At 37.4% G+C, this 19,145-nt stretch overlaps 1 long non-coding RNA gene across 1 annotated transcript in view; it reads left to right on the top strand.

Moving 5' to 3' along the window:
- Positions 1 to 19,145, top strand: part of LOC118521610 (uncharacterized) — a 476,460-nt gene that overhangs the window by 250,280 nt on the left and 207,035 nt on the right. The window contains exon 5 of the long non-coding RNA XR_013447011.1: positions 12,879 to 12,927. This is a non-coding gene — a long non-coding RNA (uncharacterized LOC118521610). The remainder of the gene's footprint in view (positions 1 to 12,878; positions 12,928 to 19,145) is intronic.

The raw sequence follows: 19,145 nt of genomic DNA, 5'->3' as shown, positions 1-19,145 counted from the left end.
GAGGTGTCCCTTGAGTTACAATTGCAAAAATTGGGGCTCTAGATAAGTGTTTAAGCTCATTTCTGGGAGGTACCATTGGGCTATAGTGAGGCCAGGGGAGAGGACAAAGGTGGCATCCCCTGGCCTATATTCCTTGAAAGCACATACATAACCTCTAGGTTTGTGCAAAACTGAAGCCTGGTTCTCAGGCTGAAGTTCCAAGACAAATAAATAGGACTTTTTCCACCAGAAGACTGGAGGCGTGTTTCACTCTATTGTCTATGCAGTGCCCAGGGATGGTTACCTGCCAAGAACAGTCTCTCTAATTATTCCAAGCTCTTGGGGATTAAGAACACAAGCCTTCTTGGCCACCAGAACTGGCAATCAAGGAGCATTTTTTGTGTGGACTGTGCCCATTGACTTTAGCGAGGCTGCAGGAGAGTGCAGGACCAGAGTGCACCTACTGGCTTTTAGTGAGGTAGTGGGCAAACGTAGGTCTGCTCTGCACCTGCAGGCTTTACCAAAGCAGTGGGATAGTGCAGAGGCAGGGCATGGCTGCTAGCTATAGTGGGGTAGAGAGAGAGAGCACTGTGACTGTCCATGTCTGCTGGCACTTGCAAAATAGAGGGAGAGGACAAAAATAGCACCTGCCAGCATCTCTGTCCCTAGAGAGAATCCTGACAGGCCCCTGCTCCTCCAATAGATGCTTTAATATTAGCAAATGAATTTTCTTCATATATGGTCTAGGCACTTTTCAAACTGCTGCTTTTGTGCTGGGTTCTGAGGCAAGTGAATCGTGTGTAAGCTCTCAAAGAGCAGAATTTCAATTCCCTACTTCCCTTTGAGTCTCCTGGATGTAAGCCCCATTGATTTTCAAAGCCAGACATTTTGGGGGTTCATATCTTTGGTGCAGCTCCCAAGGTCTGATGTGGGGCATGAAGAGCTGGCTCTTCAGGGAGAAGCTCCATATTTATGAGATCCCTCTTGATTGTGAGTTGCCATGCTGATGGTGGGGTGTTTGGTGAGACTGTGTCTCTGTCTCTCCTACCTATCTTGATGTGGCCCTTTTATCCTTTGGGATAAGGATACTTCTTAGGCCTTTCCAGAGGGAATTTTTCCTTATGTAGCTGTAATTTGGTGTATCCGTGGGAGGAGGTGATACAGTATCTTTCTATACCACCATCTTGAACCACCTCTCAAGATGATTTCTATTGACTATTTTCTTCTGTGTATGAATATACTTTCCTATTTTTTGCATGTCTCAGAATTTTTGTTGTTGTTGTTGAAAACTGGACATTTAAAATAATAGAATGAAGCAACTCTGGAGCTCACATGTCCCTTTAGTGTTTGTTGTTACTGCTATTCATTATTGTAGCTGTTACTGATACTTGCTCATTTGTCTAGTGACCCTCCTGAACAAATTTGTAAAGTCTCTATTCTTTGTCATATGTGGCCATGGAAGTATCTGTTTTGCTAGCTTTGTTGTCAATTAATGATTGGACAGAGATTTTTTAAATGCTTTGAATCAATACATCTCCAAACCTTTGTGGTAGGACTGTGTGCAAGTTAGGGCATGCCTTCAGTGTTCCAGTAGTCTACAGCTCTGTCTTAGCTTTTATTTCCTGCTTGCGTGGAGATGTGAGGTCAGCCTGAGGCAAGAGATTATATGTGAATACTTTTCAGGTATTTCCTTGCCATGCCCATATGGCTGTCCTCTGTTCTTTTATGTGATGGTCAGTCAGGCATAGCCATAGAGGGGACACAGGAGAGTCTCAGCTTCAATAAACAAAGTTTATTATACTCACAGATTCTATAAACAGGAGTCCTGGCACACCACACAGGACCATGTGAGAAACACCAGGTTGTGGTCAGGAGACAGAAGAGAGGAGCAAGGGGAAAGTCTAAGCCAGAGCTTTTATTGGGGTTTCCTCAGGAAAGGTAAGACAGGGCAGAGTAAACAGGTGAGGTTGACTAGTTTGAATAACTCCAGTGGATTTTGGGCTATGGAGATAGTCTCTAGGTACTATTATCTTGCCTGGGACTGTTGAGGCAGAGGAATATTGCTTCCTGAGCTATACAAGCCAGATAGAGGATGTATGGCTCTGGACCAGTTAGTTTGCATATTAAAGGCATGTTCCCCCTGAATCCTTTGCTATCTCTAAGAATTGGCTAGTCCCAGGAGGTGCAGTCTTTCTCCAGCCAGAAATATTCTTAAGATATCAAAACATCATGGTATACATAAAATAAAAAACATAAACCGTACATCTGCATATTCACATGGGCTTCTAAATAACCAGATAATTTTGGAGCTTTTCACAGCCTACTATAGATACTGGATTCCTCAGCTTTTCCTTTTGATTTTTTTGGTCAACCTCTTTTTTGCCTCAACTGTTATTTCCACCTTATTCAGCTGTGGTGTTAGACAATTGCTCATGATTGTTGTCAATCAATATTGCCCTGGGGAAAGCTGTTTACAGCAAACAAGATCTCAGTTATGTCACATAGAGATGAGTCCTGCAAGTGAGGGCTTCTAGGGAGCTACTAGACAAGTCAAATAATGACGAGTTTATGGGAATTGGGATATTTTAGGAGTTCCAAACCTATACTTCCCTCTCCAGTGGCTGCTAAGTTTATGGTTTTTGCAGCTACCATATATCTGAGGCTATCGGTTTTCATGGTTACTCTGAAACTGGGGAGAGGAGAATGAGAATAGGGTGAATTAAAATGTTCTAATGCTTGCCGTTCTTTCTTCCTTTTCCCTTGAATATTCTGCCTTCTCCCTTGAATAAATTCTCCTAATATTGTTGCAAGTTTCCAGTTAATTTCTAGAGTTCTGAAAATGTTGATTTTTAAAAGTTTTGATATTCTTACTGCTTTTAGGGAGGAAAAGATTTTTTGAGATCATTACTTGGCCATTTTGGAAGTGCTCTTCATCAGATTTTTTTTTTTTTCATAGTCTGAATGTGTTCTTTTTAGAGATCTCACATCTTTCAGATGATGAAATTGATATAGGGAAAGCAAGAATGCTTCCCCCCCCACCAGTTTACATATTGTTTACATACTACTGAACTGACCATGTCCAGGAATTACTCTGAACTCTATGATAACATACATTAACTTTGAAACTGGACCTACTCTTGACAAGTTCACAAAGTAATAGGCATGAGATGATTTATCTGTACTTCAGTGCAACATGCATAGCTTTTCTTCAATTTCTGCTTCTAAAGATGAAAAATGGCCAGCCTCATAAAGCAGTTCACCCTGATTCTTCAGTGGGAGATGAAACCCCCTTTCAACACCACCATTTCTCCATTTACTCTTCCTACATAACATGCATTTTACTAGCCTTTTAGAGATAATTTACTTTAGTTTTCCAACTCAGATGAGGGACTCAAGTGGTGAATCCATGAAGTAAGGTGGATAAAAAGGTGGGAAGTACCAAGGAAAGCAAAACCACATTGAGATAATTTAGATTTCTGTGATGTCTCTTAAGTCATACTCTCTAGATCATTGCTTATTACACTATGTTTGAGGCTAATTAAGTCTATATAAAATCGCTCTGTCTCTTAACCTAGGGTATAATTTGTTCTTTCCAAAAAGAAGTCTAGAAATACTTTTAAAAGTGAACCAGTCAAAATTCCAAATTAATTAATTGCATTAGCTGAATTTGAATTAAAACTTCTCTAGCTAACCACATCATGGAATTGCCAATGAAAGCAGCAGGAAGTGCCAAGCTGTTTAAGAAGATCTCAGGCATATTTGGACTTGCTTGGCATTGGTATTTGTTTCTAATCACTCCAGGAAGTGGTGTGGTAGAAAATAAATCTGAAAAGAAGTATGCCAGAAAAGCCAAGGGAGCCTCTGGGAACAATCAAAACACAGACTAAGCCTTATGGTTCCTGATATACCTTCAGGACACCGTGTACTGCCTCTCTGAGCTATCATTTCACAAAAAAGAAGGCCTGCTTTCTTTTACTTCAGCTTTTATGTTGGTTTGAATCCATAGATTATCTCCCCCAGCATTTAAAATGCCTCATGTGCATGCCTGCAAGGGAGTGATTATCATTGGGTTATCCTGATCTGTGCAGTGTCAAAGGAAAATTTCTCTAATTTTGGTAGAAGTTCCAAGGTTTGGGCTTGATGAAGGACATATACACAATGATTTTAAGGGTGAACAAAAACCTTTTACTGATGTACTAGTCATATAGCTGTTAGTCCTTTAAATTGTTCCCTGAAAAGGTGCCTTGAAGATTAAACACATCCTTTAAAATTGATTTTAGAAGAGCTGTTATGAGGGCGCCTGGGTGACTCGGACGTTGGGTGTCTGCCTTCGGCTCGGGTCATGATCCTGGGGTCCTGGGATCGAATCCCACGTCAGGCTCCCTGCTCTGGGGGAAGCCTGCTTCTCCCTCTCCCACTCCCCCTGCTTGTGTTCCTGCTCTTGCTATGTCTCTCTCTGTCAAAAAAATAAAAAAAATAAAAAAATCTTTAAAAAAAAAAAGAAGAGCTGTTATGATATCAAGTAAATTATTTTATTTTATTTTATTTAGTATGATTGACAGTCCCATAGGGTTTCTTTTTTTACTTTTGTTTACCAAATTCATTTTTTAAAAGTTATGATTGTTTTGATATCTGTATACTGATAATGGCTGCTGAGCAGCAGAATGAAATAAGTCAGTCATACTTGGTTCAAAATATCATTCTACCTCTTCTTTCCTATGACTCCTTAAACAAATTACTTAACCTTCTGAGCCTTAATTTTACTTCTTATAATGTGGTTGTTTTAAGTACTAAATTATATTAAATGAAATTGTTTGTGAACATATTAACTCTTGCCTGACACAGAGTGGGCACTTTATAAAAGTTATTTTGAATTTGAATCTAATCTCTATAGCTCATCCCTCCCCACCTCCATGGATAATCTAAATATCAATGGAAATCTTTTTCTGAATCACCTTTGTAATCACAGGGTTACTAAATGGCCTTATTTACCACCAGTTATGTTTAGGAAGCATACTTCTTCCTCCAGCCCTTTAGAAAAGTAAGAAGTGTAGAAATGAGCATACACCTAATATATACTAAGTTTTATGGTTAGGAAGACAAATATTTGTTGGTATCTAACTGGTATTGTTGGCAAGTGCCTAGATCATGGTAGGTTGTTCCATAAATAGTCTGCTACCTGACTGGCCCAGTGTCAGGCTCCTTGTACATTGCTGATGGTGGAGGAACCTCATATCCATAGGCTTCATCTTTCTTTATAGAAGGAGTTCCATGAGAATAAAACTGGTGTTTTATTCTACTCTTTTCCTCAATGCTGATTGGTAAGGTTAGAAAGATTGGCGAGTTTGGAAAGAAGAATTTTGCATATGTAGCCTAATTCTTTTTCTCCCCCTCTGGATTTGCCTGCAGAAAGCATACATTTTGTCATGACCTTCCATTGCAGACTCTGCCCCTGTTGGGGAGGTCTGCAGCCTTTAACACTTCTGTGCCAGGATGGTAACTCTATTTAATTTGGGGAAACTCATGATTAATGAACACCCAAACCACATCTCCCAATTAATTAGTAATAAAATTGGTGTTTTGTTTTCTTCCTTCCTTCTATCACTTGATCATTACTGTAGTTGGGAGGGGAAAAATTGATTTCATTTATTAGCTTTCTAAAACTCCAATATACATTTAGCCCCAAAACTGCTGATGTGCCAGCCTCTATCTGTATAATAGCAAGATCTCAATCTATCACTCTCAATATATTGCTCAAGTTATCTCCACAAGTGGGTGCTTCAAAATGTGCACATTCTAGATGTAGTTGTCACTTTGTTCTTGTTGTCACATTCTTATGTTCTAGCTCAAAAGTATATAGAATTACTGCCTGAGAAGGCTCACTTGCCACTTTACATCATGAGAGCACTAGTTTACTCTAAGAAAAATATCTGCAATCCTTCTTAAGCTATAGCCCTTGAGCTGATAAAGTATTGTAGGATTTTGGGCAGTACTGGGAAGAATGGCGTCTTCTTCAATTTTATGCCTCAGCATTTAAAAAATTGAAGTGTCAGAGAACCTCTTCTTGGGTCCCGTAATTTACAGACTCTTTTATACAAAACAGTTTAACCATTTTTGGACCCCGCCCCACTAATCATAGGGGTTTAAACATAGAACAAAAGTTCTGTTGGGAGCAAACATGATAGCATCTTTGCCATCCTTCTCCTTTCTTAGTATTAAACTTCAACCACAAACTCCATTCTTCTATTCTACTTACAAAAAAGGAAGTCCTATGTATATAACTTTACTGAACAAGGATACCTGGGGAGTGGGTGTTGGAGTGAGGGTTGATGTATGCTGGTCTGGTGATGTAACATAGGAGCTCCATAGATTGTGTAGTTTTGGTATTTGTTTTCACTGTTCCTCTACATACTATTGGATGTTTACTGCTATTATAAAAGACAGGTTGTATTTGTCTGTATCTCTATAACCTGAAGTATATTTTTATTCATGGATACAAAGATGCATAATATTATGTACCATTTCTTAACCAAGTGCACTTCCATGAAAATTATCCTATGAAAATTATAATGTTTATTTCATTAAGTGGTAGTTGGTTAGAGAGCCACAAAATATGTCTCTGCTCTCCTAGTTAGGTGCAGGTGTTTGGAAGCAGCCCAAGACTCAGATTTTGTGATCCAAAAAGAATTAGACCTAAAATTGCCTCTTCTTTTTCCCTTTGGCTGACTTCATTTAATTCATGAAATTGGTCTCTTGTGAGTCTGAGAATTTGTTTTAAGGTGGGGTGTGTTTGCACACGAGAGTTAAGAATGAGATACATGAGCAGAGCAGTGAAGAGATAGAGTGACCTAAATGTCTGGAAAGTAGTTTCTATCCTTGAGTTTCTTATTGCCACGAAAAATAGATAAAATTGCCAGTACAAATTCACTCTGTGCAACCTTCAGCTACATATGAATTAAGTAATTTTCAAGTAAAATGAAAAACTCATTAATAAGAGGAGAGAGAAGAACCATATGGTCCTCTCAATTGATACAGAAAAGGCATTTGACAAAATACAGCATCCTTTCCTGATTAAAACTCTTCAGAGTATAGGGATAGAGGGAACGTTCCTCAATTTCATAAAATCCACCTATGAAAAACCCACAGCAAATATCATCCTCAATGGGGAAAAGATGAGAGCATTTCCCTTAAGATCAGGAACACGACAAGGATGCCCACTCTCACCACTATTGTTCAACATAGTACTAGAAGTCCTAGCAACAGCAATCAGACAACAAAAAGAAATAAAAAGTATTCAAATTGGCAAAGAAGTCAAACTCTCTCTCTTCACAGATGACATGACACTTTATGTGGAAAACCCAAAAGACTCCACTCCCAAATTACTAGAACTCATACAGCAATTCAGGTATGTGGCAAGATACAAAATCAATCCACAGAAATCAGTTGCTTTCTTATACACTAACAATGTAACTGTAGAAAGAGAAATTAGAGAAACGATTCCATTTACAATAGCACCAAAAACCATAAGATACCTTGGAATAAACCTAACGAAAGAGGTAAAGGATCTATACTATAGGAAGTACAGGACACTCATGAAAGAAATTGAAGAAGACACAAAAAGATGGAAAAACACTCCATGCGCATGGATCAGAAGAATAAACATTGTTAAAATGTCTGTGCTGCCCAGAGCAATCTATACTTTCAACGCCATCCTGATCAAAATTCCAATGGCATTTTTCAAAGTGCTGGAACAAACAATCCTAAAATTTGTAGGGATTCAGAAAAACCCCAAATCGCCAAGGAAATGTTGAAAAAGAAAAACAAACCTGGGGGCATCACGTTGCCTGATTTCAAGCTATATTACAAAGCAGTGATCACCAAGACAGCATGGTACTGGCACAAAAACAGACACATAGACCAATGGAACAGAATAGAGAGCCCAGATATGGACTCTCAACTCTATGGTCAAATAATCTTCGACAAAGCAGGAAAAAATATGCAATGGAAAAAAGACAGTCTCTTCAATAAATGGTGTTGGGAAAACTGGACAGCTATATACAGAAGAATGAAACTTGACCATTCTCTTACACCATACCCAAAGATAAGCTCAAAATGGATGAAAGACCTCAGTGTGAGACAGGAATCCATCAAAATCCTAGAGGAGGACATAGGCAGTAACCTCTTCAACATCGGCCACAGCAACTTCTTTCAAGACACGTCTCCAAAAGCAAGGGAAACAAAAGCGAATGTGAACTTTTGGGACTTCATCAAGATAAAAAGCTTCTGCACAGCAAAGGAAACAGTCAACAAAACAAAGAGGCAACCCACAGAATGGGAGAAGATATTTGCAAATGACACTATAGACAAAGGGCTGATATCCAAGATCTATAAAGAACTTCTCAAACTCAACACCCAAAAAACAAATAATCAAGCCAAAAAAAGGGCAGAAAACATGAACACACACTTCTCCAAAGAAGACATACAAATGGCTAACTGACACATGAAAAAATGTTCATCATCATCAGCCATCAGGGAAATTCAAATCAAAACCACACTGAGATACCACCTTACACCAGTTAGAATGGCAAAAATTGACAAGGCAAGAAACAACAAATGTTGCTGAAGTTGTGGAGAAAGGGGAACCCTCTTACACTGTTGGTGGGAATGCAAGTTGGTACAGCCACTTTGGAAAACTGTGGACGTGCCTCAAAAAGTTAAAAATAGAGCTACCCTATGACCCAGCAATTGCACTCCTGGGTATTTACCCTAAAGACACAGATGTAGTGAAAAGAAGGGCCATATGCACCCCAATGTTCATAGCAGCAATGTCCGCAATAGCTAAACTGTGGAAAGAGTGGAGATGCTCTTCAATAGACGAATGGATAAAGAAGATGTGGTCCATATATACAATGGAATATTACTCAGCCATCAGAAAGGATGAATACCCAGCTTTTACATCAACATGGATGAGACTGGAGGAGATTATGCTAAGTGAAATAAGTCAAGCAGAGAAAGTCAATTATCATATGGTTTCACTTATTTATGGAACGTAAGGAATAGCATGGAGGACATTAGGAAAAGGAAGGGAAAAATGAAGGGGGGGATATCAGAGGGAGAGATGAACCATGAGAGACTGTGGACTCCGAGGAACAAACTGAGGGTTCTAGAGGGGAGGGGGTGGGGGGACGGGTTAGCCCAGTGATGGGTATTAAGAAGGGCATGTATTGCATGGAGCATTGGGTGTTATATGAAAACAATGAATCGTGGAACACTACATCAAAAACTAATGATGTAGTGTATGGTAACTAACATAACATAATAAAAAAAAAAAAAGAGGAAAAACTCAAGAGATAAAAATTTCATCCTAAAGTGTGCCCACTTTTAGCTGAAAGTATTCTTTTACAATTGCTTGCATATTTTATATTGGAATTATCCTAGAAAAAAAATTACTGGAAAGTAAAAAATACAGAAATATGTTCTTTACCATGGATATACATGCAATGCCATGAGTCTAACATTTATTTAGCTCCTCCAACCCTCCTTTTTTTTTTGGCCTAGAATTTCAGTAGGGACAATGAAAAACCCACATAAATAAAATTCAGAATATCTACAGTAATGGAGAGGGAGGAGAGGCAAATACTCGTTGATAATTAGGGTTTTGAGGTGATTCTCCAATATGATGACATAAGGCAACTTAGAAATATATTGACACACCATTGGTGTTATTACAGCTGGTGTTTGAACTAGTAAATATTAAGTAAGTCCCTATTATGAGCAAGTTAACTTGCCTAAGGTAGTGGGGGAGACAAACTTTGAACTATGCTGTATCATTCCTCATGCTATGTCCTTTATAATTCAGTATGAGGGATTTTGCTTACTAATCCTTCATATTCATGTGACCTGGATACATATAAGTAGTTTGCTTTTAAAACTATGAATATGATATATATAGGACAAATAATACATTATCTAAGTTGGTTTTAAATGTATGTTTCTTTTCAAATCAATGGGTGTCCAGAGTTGTTTGATCATTTATGACTATTGTTCCATTCTTTTCCCCTTTACTAGAGTTAAGAGGTATTGGGGCAGAAAAATGCTTGAGTAATCTCTTGGTTTGGATCATGAGACCTTAGGCACATCTCAGCAACAAAAGACCATCACTAAGTTGTTAAACTTGATACAAGAAACCTTTTCCCTTTCTTGAGATGGAGGGAGAAGAAAATGAAAAGAAAGAGGAGGTCAGTGAAAAACAAGAGCAGTTAGCAGGTTGGGAGACTAGATGAGGTGCTGGCTAGAAAAGGGATGAAGTCAGGACCTCCAAATTCCATTACTGCCAGAGAAATTTTGAGAAAAATGGTATCTGAAAGATGAATTTTAAAATTGGAGCTATGCCATACTCTTTGAATCTTTTGAAATCTATAATCTCTATTTCTCATAATGATCAGTGTGAATATGATTTTTAAAAAGGTAATATTTATTTTAATTTTTTTGAAACCAGTAAAAGGTATGAGTTCACAATTTGGTTGACACAGTGAAACACCAAAACAGCACATGTGGAAGTAGAAGATAAAGGTAGAAAGGGATCATGGGGATGTTTAATGCTTCTACAAGCTGTGGAAATAGTGAGTTTAAGTCATTCAATCTAGAAAGGCAGGAAACTCAACAATAATTTCAACTGATACAGCACAATTAAAAGAGATTATCTGGGTGCCTGGGTGGCTCAGTGGGTTAAGTGTCTGCCTTTGGCTCAGGTCATGATCCCGGCATTCCGGGATCAAGCCCTGAGTTGGGTTCCCTGCTCAGCAGAGAGCCTGCTTCTCCCTCCCCCTCTGCTGCTTACTCTGCTTGTGCTCTCTCACTCTCTGTCAAATAAATAAATAAAATATTTTTTTTAAAAAAGATTATCAATGTAAGTTTAACAATTTTCTTTTCAGTTAAAATTTTCAGACCATGAGTTTCCCTACTTTGCTTAAGAATAGTGTAGTTTTCCTCATAAACCTCTTTGAAATTGCCATGTCCTTCAGCAATCTTACTATTACACTCAAATTCTTTTTAAAAGGTCTTATTTATTTGACTACAGTAGAGATATTATTGATTTACAGTTACAAGCAGGTTTTACCTAGATCTATTCTTCTTATGACTACAAATGTGGTGTTTTAATCCCAGACTCTCTCTCTCTCTCTCTTTTTTTTGGTAGCACCAGTCAGAACCTCTGCTTTAGCATTCGTCATACTAATGCTAAAATGGTTCTCATTTTTTAGTGACTTCCTTAGAGGCTGAAATGATCACTTTCATGTCTCAGCTCTCTTTCTCTATCAAAAATTTTTTTCATAGGTCTAGTTAGATTTGCTAAGTGTCTTTCAGGCTCCATTAGTATCTCTCTTCATTTTATTTATCTATCTATCTATCTATTTATTTTTTTTCAAAATTTTTTAAATATTTTATTTTATTTTATTATGTTATGTTAGTCACCATATAGTACATCATTAGTTTTTTCATGTAGTGTTCCATGATTCATTGTTTGCATATAGTTAACATATAGTGTAGTATTGGTTTCAGAAGTAGAATTTAGTGATTCATCAACTTACATATAATAGCTAGAGTTTATCGTAACTAGTGCCCCCTTAATACCCATCACCCATTTAGCCAATCCCCCACCCACTTCCCTCTGTCAACCCTTAGTTTGTTCTCTATTGTAAAGAGTCTCTTAGGGTTTGTTTCCCTCTCTCTCTCTCTTTTTTCCTCCCTTCCCATATGTTCATCTGTTTTGTTTCTTAAATTCCACATACGAGTGAAATCATATGGTATTTGTCTTTCTCTGGCTGACTTATTTTGCTTAGCATAAAACTCTCTAGCTCCATCCACATCATTGCAAATGGCAAGATTTCATTCTTTTTGATGGCTGAGTAGTATTCCATTGTGTGTGTATGCGTGTGTGTGTGTGTGTATGTATGTATGTATATATACCACATCTTCTTTATCCATTCATCAGTTGATGGACACTTGGACTATTTCCATAGTTTAGCTTTTATTGATAACTCTCTTAATTTTAAATCATGAATCTTCTTTATGGTTCTCACCCAAGAGAAGGGAGTTCTAAGCAGCCTCATTTCTTATTTTCACGTATTCAGAGCAGTTGTGGTTAAGAGGAAAAAGCTTTGTGCTGGGGTTGGGGGCATAGATTCAGGTTCTGGCTTCAGTTTCTGCATCTACAAAATATAGTCTGAACACCTATTCTGGTGAGGGTTAAACAAAATAACATGGGGCAGCACTTTGTAAATTATAAATGGCTATAGAAATTGTAGATATTATTTTTAAAGAAAAAGAAAAATATTTCAGTCAAGAGTGTTCTGGATTGAACCAAACAACCTATCTCTTTTCCCTCTTAAACCCTTTGCCATTGGAACATGAATACTGGGAGAAATCTTAGCTCCTTGGCAAGTAAATTGACCTGGGGAGCAGTCTTTCATCCTTCCTTGCCTCTTATGAGAAAGGTTAGAATCTTTGAATTTTTACTGAGATGATTAAAAAAATAGAGTTACAAAATGGGGTGATGTGGAATTCCAAGAAAACATGAGAAAGCACAGCAGAAGGTAACTGACCTTTGTTGGAGTTAACAGCTCACAGTAATTTTTGGCTCTTTCCTTACTCTTTGAGAAGAGGTATATAAATGTGATTTTACTTAAATGGATGTGAATTATATTTATTTAGAAAAACTATACTCTTCTAGTTATAAGAATTTATCTGTCAGGAAATGTATATATATGTTTTGGAAATTGGATCTTAATAGCATCATTAGTCATAGAAATATTAGTGCATGTGATATAACTGCTTTATATATCTGTACAATCTTTGAAGTTCACAGAATTTTAAAAATTAATTTTCCTTTACACATTTAGGAGTCTTCTGACATCTTCAACTGTTCTGTGAAGTCTACTACAATATACTGTAAGTAAAGTGATTTCCTACTTTTGGGGGGAGAATATCTTGCTCTGCATTTGCCACATACATGCGTCTTCATGCTTTCCAGTTTCAGATATAATGGGTAAATGTCACATACTTTTAAAGTAGATGCACAGACAACCCTCAATTATTCATAGCAATGGAGAGAAGTAATATGGAAGTTGTGGCAAGTGCAGGTTTAGATATGTTGAATTAATTTGTTCTCTTTCTTTATGAAATCTTTCTTATTGGGGGCAAAATTTCAAGAAGTGCTTATATAGCACTTTTAAAAGTGTTTTAAATAAATTAACACAAGTAGATATAACAACTATATGAATAAATAATAGTTTTAGGAATGAAAAGTATACTAGTCACTATGCAAAATGCATAGCAACACTATTCCTAACTAGTGACTTTGCAGTTGAGGAATAAGAAGGTTGAAGGGAGATGGCAGAATCTGGTAGGATACATTTGTGCTTTAAGTAAAGTTTTATTTCATTTTTTTTTTTTTCACTTTGTGGAGCTGTGAGCCAAGGTTTCTTTTTTTCCTAGCATAAAAGGGAAAATATTTAGACATATGGGTCACAAAAGCCACTTATGCTCAAAATATCTCCTCAACTTCACGATCAAAATATCTCTGGCATCATGAGGTCCTGGAAAAACCCAGAGTGTATTTTTCTGATTAGACCTGGGACAGTGTCCCAGTGGTCCTGTCATCCTTCCCTCCACCTGGCTGAGGCACATTCTCTGCACAGTGTGTGCAATACTGTTTGGCTGCTGCTTCATTACTAAGTAGTGTCAGTTGCACATGTGGGCTGGCTGCAGGGGGCCTGGACCCATGGAATACTGTCTGAGTGGAGTTTTCCACTCGATGTTTGGTTTGGCCTAGTCCACGTGATGTCTTGCCAGACCTGCAAACTCCTGTCCGAATTCACTCATTCCTGGATGGGAAATATTCATCATGCTGTTGTCAGAGAACCCTGATTTTTCACTGTACACCTGGCGGGATGTCTGTTGGCCAGACCAAAGTATCAAGAAGCCAGATTTTTCTCTATGAAGGATGTGTCTGCAGTGGATGGTACTTGTTCTAGTAAAAGTATTTAAGGTTGTGGTGTTGGCCAGGTTTATCCACTTAAAAAATAAGAAACTCATAAATGTAGCACTGAAAAGCCCTCCATTTAAAATAATGGAGGCAATGACTGTTCCAGGTCGGCAGCCAAAGTAAAACAAAGTATGGTACAGGATGTTATCTTAGAAACAGAATTTTGTGTTTAGGTCTACAGTCTTAGAAAGTTAGCAAAATGTTCTTTTATAAAGCAAGCGTGGCACATGGACAGCTGTGCCAAGGGTGTGGTGATCCTGGCACAGGCATCAGGGCTGAAGATTTACCCAGCCCTCTTGCACCTGTGAGGATGAATTGGTTTTTATATTTTATTCCTGTGTCAGGATCTCCCCTTCCCCCGTTTTTTTGGATGTACTGTGTCTATGGCAAGTGAAGTCCATAAATTAAATCAGTAGATCTTTATTTCCTTTAACTAACATGGTACTGGGCATATAACTTAATATTGTGTAAAGTAAGTACACAGATCATATTATACAACATATATTATAAATTTTCACAGAGTGAACCCACTCATATTACTACTACAAGAAATAAAGCAATTTTCAGTACCCCAAGAGCTCCTCTTGTGCCCTTTACAGTCACTACCCACTTCTCCTCTCCATAAATATTCTCCATCTAGTCTTATGAACTTTATATAAATGGGATCATATAGTATAATGTTTTGGGGGGACCTGGTTTTGTTTAAAATTAAGTTTATTTGATATACCCATTTTTGTAAATAGCAGTAGTTTTTCATTTTTCATCATAGGTAACCTTCTGTTGTATGTATATAGCAAAATTATTGATTTATTCTACTCTGAATGGCTATTTGGGTGGTTCCCAGTTTTGACTATTATAACTAATGCTGCTGTGATTATGTATGTATAGTTTTTAATGACCATTTGCATACATTTCTGTTAGGTATTGAATTAAGTAGAATGGCTGGGTCATAGGATGTGTCATAGGATGAATGGCTGGGTCATAGGATGCTTAATTTATCTCAGATTAATTCCAAAGTAGTTGTATCATATTGTGCTTCAATAAGCTATATATGAGAACTCCAGTTTCTCTTGGTCATAGCTATGTCTTACTATTGTCAAGCTGTCCAATTTTAGCCATCCATACTTGTGAGGTGATATCTTGTTGCATTTCTTTAATGACTAATGTGGTTGCGCATTTTTTTTATATATTTAATGGTCATTTGTATGTGCCCCATCCCTTTTTTAATGATTCTTCAAGTTTCCTATGGGTTTATCTTTTTCTTATTGATTTATGTGTTCTCAGATTATTTGGAATCAAATCCTTTGTTAATTAAATGTTCTTCTACTCTTTCTATTGTCATAATCGTGTTTCTTGATGAAGAGATGATTAATTTGTGTGTGTGTGTGTGCGTGTGTGCATCCTGCTTAAGAAATCTTCCTGTATTCCAAGGTCATGAATATATTATGCTATATTATCTTACAGAAGTTTTACTCTTTTATCTTTTACATCTTTATTTCTCTGGCTACTTTAAAATGTTCTTTTCATCTTTGTTTTTCAGCAGTTTTACTATGTTTTTGTTTGTTTTATTTTGTGTTTATCCTGCTTGGATTTCATGGAGGTTCTTAAATTTGTGGATTGATGTCTGCTGTTTCTGTAATATTGTTATTCAACATCATATAAGATTTTGCCTCACTATCTCCTCTCCTTTTAGGACTTCAATAATTTGTCCAATAGATCTTTCATATACCTTTTCTTTATTTTTCATCTTTTCCTCTCTCTGTTCTTTAGTCTGGATGTTTTAAAGATTTTATTTATTTATTTGACAGAGAGAGACACGGCGAGAGAGGGAACACAAGCAGGGGGAGTGAGAGAGGGAGAAACAGGCTTCCCACAGAGCAGGGAGCCCAATGTGGGGCTCAATCCCAGGGTCCTGGGATCATGACCTGAGCCGAAGGCAGACACTTAACGACTGAAGCCACCCAGGCGCCCCAGTCTGGATGTTTTAAATTGACCTAACTTCCAGTTCTAGTTCTCTTATCTCCTGTTTAATGTCTATAAATTTCTTAATTGTAGTAATTGTCTTTTGCAGTTTAGAATTTTTGATTAGTTTCATTTTCTGGTCCATTTCTCCATTTTCTCATCTACTTTCTGAAAACATTAATCACAGTTGTTTTAACATCCTTGTGTGAGAACTCCGAAGTTTGCATCATCTTGAATCTGTTTCCTTTTTTTTCTAATTTTTTTCTTGATTTCTGAGCATTTAACTCTCTATCCTACAATGCTTAATAATTAAAAAAATTAAATGCCAGGTATTGTATATGAAAAATCATAGAGATAAATTTGTGAAGTTCTACCTGATGTTATCTTTCTCCAGAGAGGATTTAATATTAATTTACTCTGCACTTTGAGCAGGAACAGATGACCTTTACCTGGTTTTGAATTGAACTGGTCAACACTGGATTTTTATGAGAACTTTGCCCTTAATCCTAAAGTCTGGCCTTTTCAAAGTCCTTTTGGAGGTCTGGGCCTTTTATCAGGGGCTGTCTGATTTGCAGGCCCCTGAACTCCAGTTTTTATCCCCTTAGTCTCATTAGACTGTTCAAAACTCAATTCAGGTTTTTAGCATTTGGCTATTATTTCTACTTTGCCTCTTAGCCTCTTTATCCTGCCCTTCTTGTAGCCTAACAAATATCTTGAAGGGAAAAGTACTACAATATACCTCCCTTCTCTCCAGGATCTTGGGACTCAAATGATTCATTTTCAAACACTTTTTTTTGTTTTTTCCAACTTTTCTAATTATCTCAGATTAATCCTGTGGAAATTTTGCTCTGCAGCTAGCCACTCCACCAACACCAGGAGCAGGAAATCCTGTATGCTTTTTCTATGACAGGGAGGACTAGACTAGGTTTATTGTTGTATTCTCAGTGACTTCTACAATCCTCAATACATGAATATGCTCGGAAATTTTTTCAATGAATAAAAATATGCAAGAGAAACAGAAACAGGCCCATTTTAAAGGGGACATTTTTGGCTTAATGAAATAGCTAAGAGTTAGTCAAGATTCTTTTTTTTTTTTTTTAAAGATTTTATTTATTTATTTGACACAGAGAGAGAGAGAGAGGAATCACAAGCAGGCAGAGTGGCAGGGAGTGGCAGAGGGAGAAGCAGGCTTCCCGCGGAGCAGGGAGCCCGATGTGGGACTCGATCCCAGGACCCTGGGATCGTGACCTGAGCCGAAGGCAGACGCTTAACGACTGAGCCACCCAGGCGCCCCTAGTCAAGATTCTTTAATGCTTAATTTAATGCCAACATATTTCATAGAATCTTTCTTCACAACTTGAATTCTCTTTTATCTTTTTCCCCCTCTGTAAAACATTTGGAACCCATTCTACAATTTATCTCCTAGTCTTATATTGTCTTAGTAGTATGTTTGATGTTATAAGCTGGCAAATATGTCTGTGATATTAGCATTAAGTAAGCTCTACAAGACAGGCTCTGTTACATTTCTGCTACATTCTTCAATATATCTCAAGTGGTGCTAAACACACTGATGTGATAATTCTTCAAAATGTAAGAGGCAATCAAAATTGAAGTGCTACATTCTACACTCAAAGGATTCATATAATGTATATCTCAGTATATATTTTTTAAATTAAAATTTCAGATGTGTACATTTAGTAGATTTTGTATAGATTTTGATGTGTAGATTTTTTTGGGTAGGCTGCATGCAGAGCACTATGTTTATGAGTAAGTGTCCCAGTGTTCCGTCAGTGTCATTCAGTTGCCACCATGGCCTAATTAGAGGACAGAATCATCATTGTCATAAGTAAGGAGATCTGTTTACTGTGTTCTTAATATGTGATGGATGCCATGGCAATTATTTTACATAAATTATCTCATTTAATCTTCATAATAACCTAATTCAAAGATACTATTGTTATCCCAATTTTTAGGTAAGGAAACTGAGGCAGAAAAAGGTTAAATCACTTTCCCAAGGTTATAGAGCTAACAAGTGGAAAAGTGCTTGGATAGTGCTTGTGGTAGTATGAAGCCCTAACAAAGTGTATTACTCTATTCTACTTTCCATTGGAAATTCTCCAGTCCCTTGTCCTGGTAATGAAGGGGAAGCAGAGAGAGAGGTATGATTCAGTTTATTGTCTCATTGCCCTCAACACAGCAATACTAAAGAGAGGGGAAGGAATGCTTATTTTGAAGTTTTCTTTCATCTTAGGCATATATAATTATCTGTAGGAAAGATGTTTTACAATAAGCATGAGGATTTGTTTCAACAATTTGTTTCTTTCATATCCTGAGTTCTTTTGTTTCTTCATTTTTCACTGGAAATTTTTGTTATATGCAGGAAATTTATAACGTAATGTTGAAAGTGCCAAAGAAGAACACTAAAAGAATCAAATGAGAGGGGGCACCTGAGTGGCTCAGTCAGTTAGGCCTCTGACTCTTGATTTTGGCTTGGGTCATGATCTCAGGGTCCTGAGACTGAGCCCTGTGTTGGGCTCTGCACTCTGTGGAGAGTCTGCTAGAGATTCTCTCCCTTTGCCTCTCCCCACATTCTCTCTTAAGTAAATAAATAAATAAATAAATAAATATGTTTAAAAAAGAATCAAATGGGGTAAAAATGTCAGTGACAGACTAAAACATAGGCTTCTTTAGTTGAGAAGAATAAAAGTTGAGTTGTACCTCTGAAACAAATAATACATTATATGTTAAAAAAAAAAAAAGAAGAAGATAGCAGGAAGGGAAGAATGAAGGGGGGGAAATCGAAGGGGGAGAAGAACCATGAGAGACTATGGACTCCGAGAAACAAACTGAGGGTTCTAGAGGGGAGGGGGTGGGGGGGATGGGTTAGCCTGGTCATGGGTATTAAAGAGGGCATGTACTGCATGGAGCACTGGGTGTTATACGCAAACAATGAATCATGGAACACTGCATCAAAAACTAATGATGTAATGTATGGTGATTAACATAGCATAATAATAAAAGAAAAGTTGAGTGAATGTCTTTAAAGTCTAGAAAATCACAGAGTTTTTTTAAATTAAAAATAACAATACATGAAAGAATAATGTTGGTAACATTTGAAATGTTTAGAGAAGGGAAAAATCATGGGTTTTCATCAGGAAGA

This window comes from Halichoerus grypus, chromosome 4 (assembly GCF_964656455.1).
Source record: "Halichoerus grypus chromosome 4, mHalGry1.hap1.1, whole genome shotgun sequence".
Lineage (NCBI taxonomy): Eukaryota > Metazoa > Chordata > Mammalia > Carnivora > Phocidae > Halichoerus > Halichoerus grypus.
This window is presented reverse-complemented; position numbering and strand designations above follow the sequence as displayed.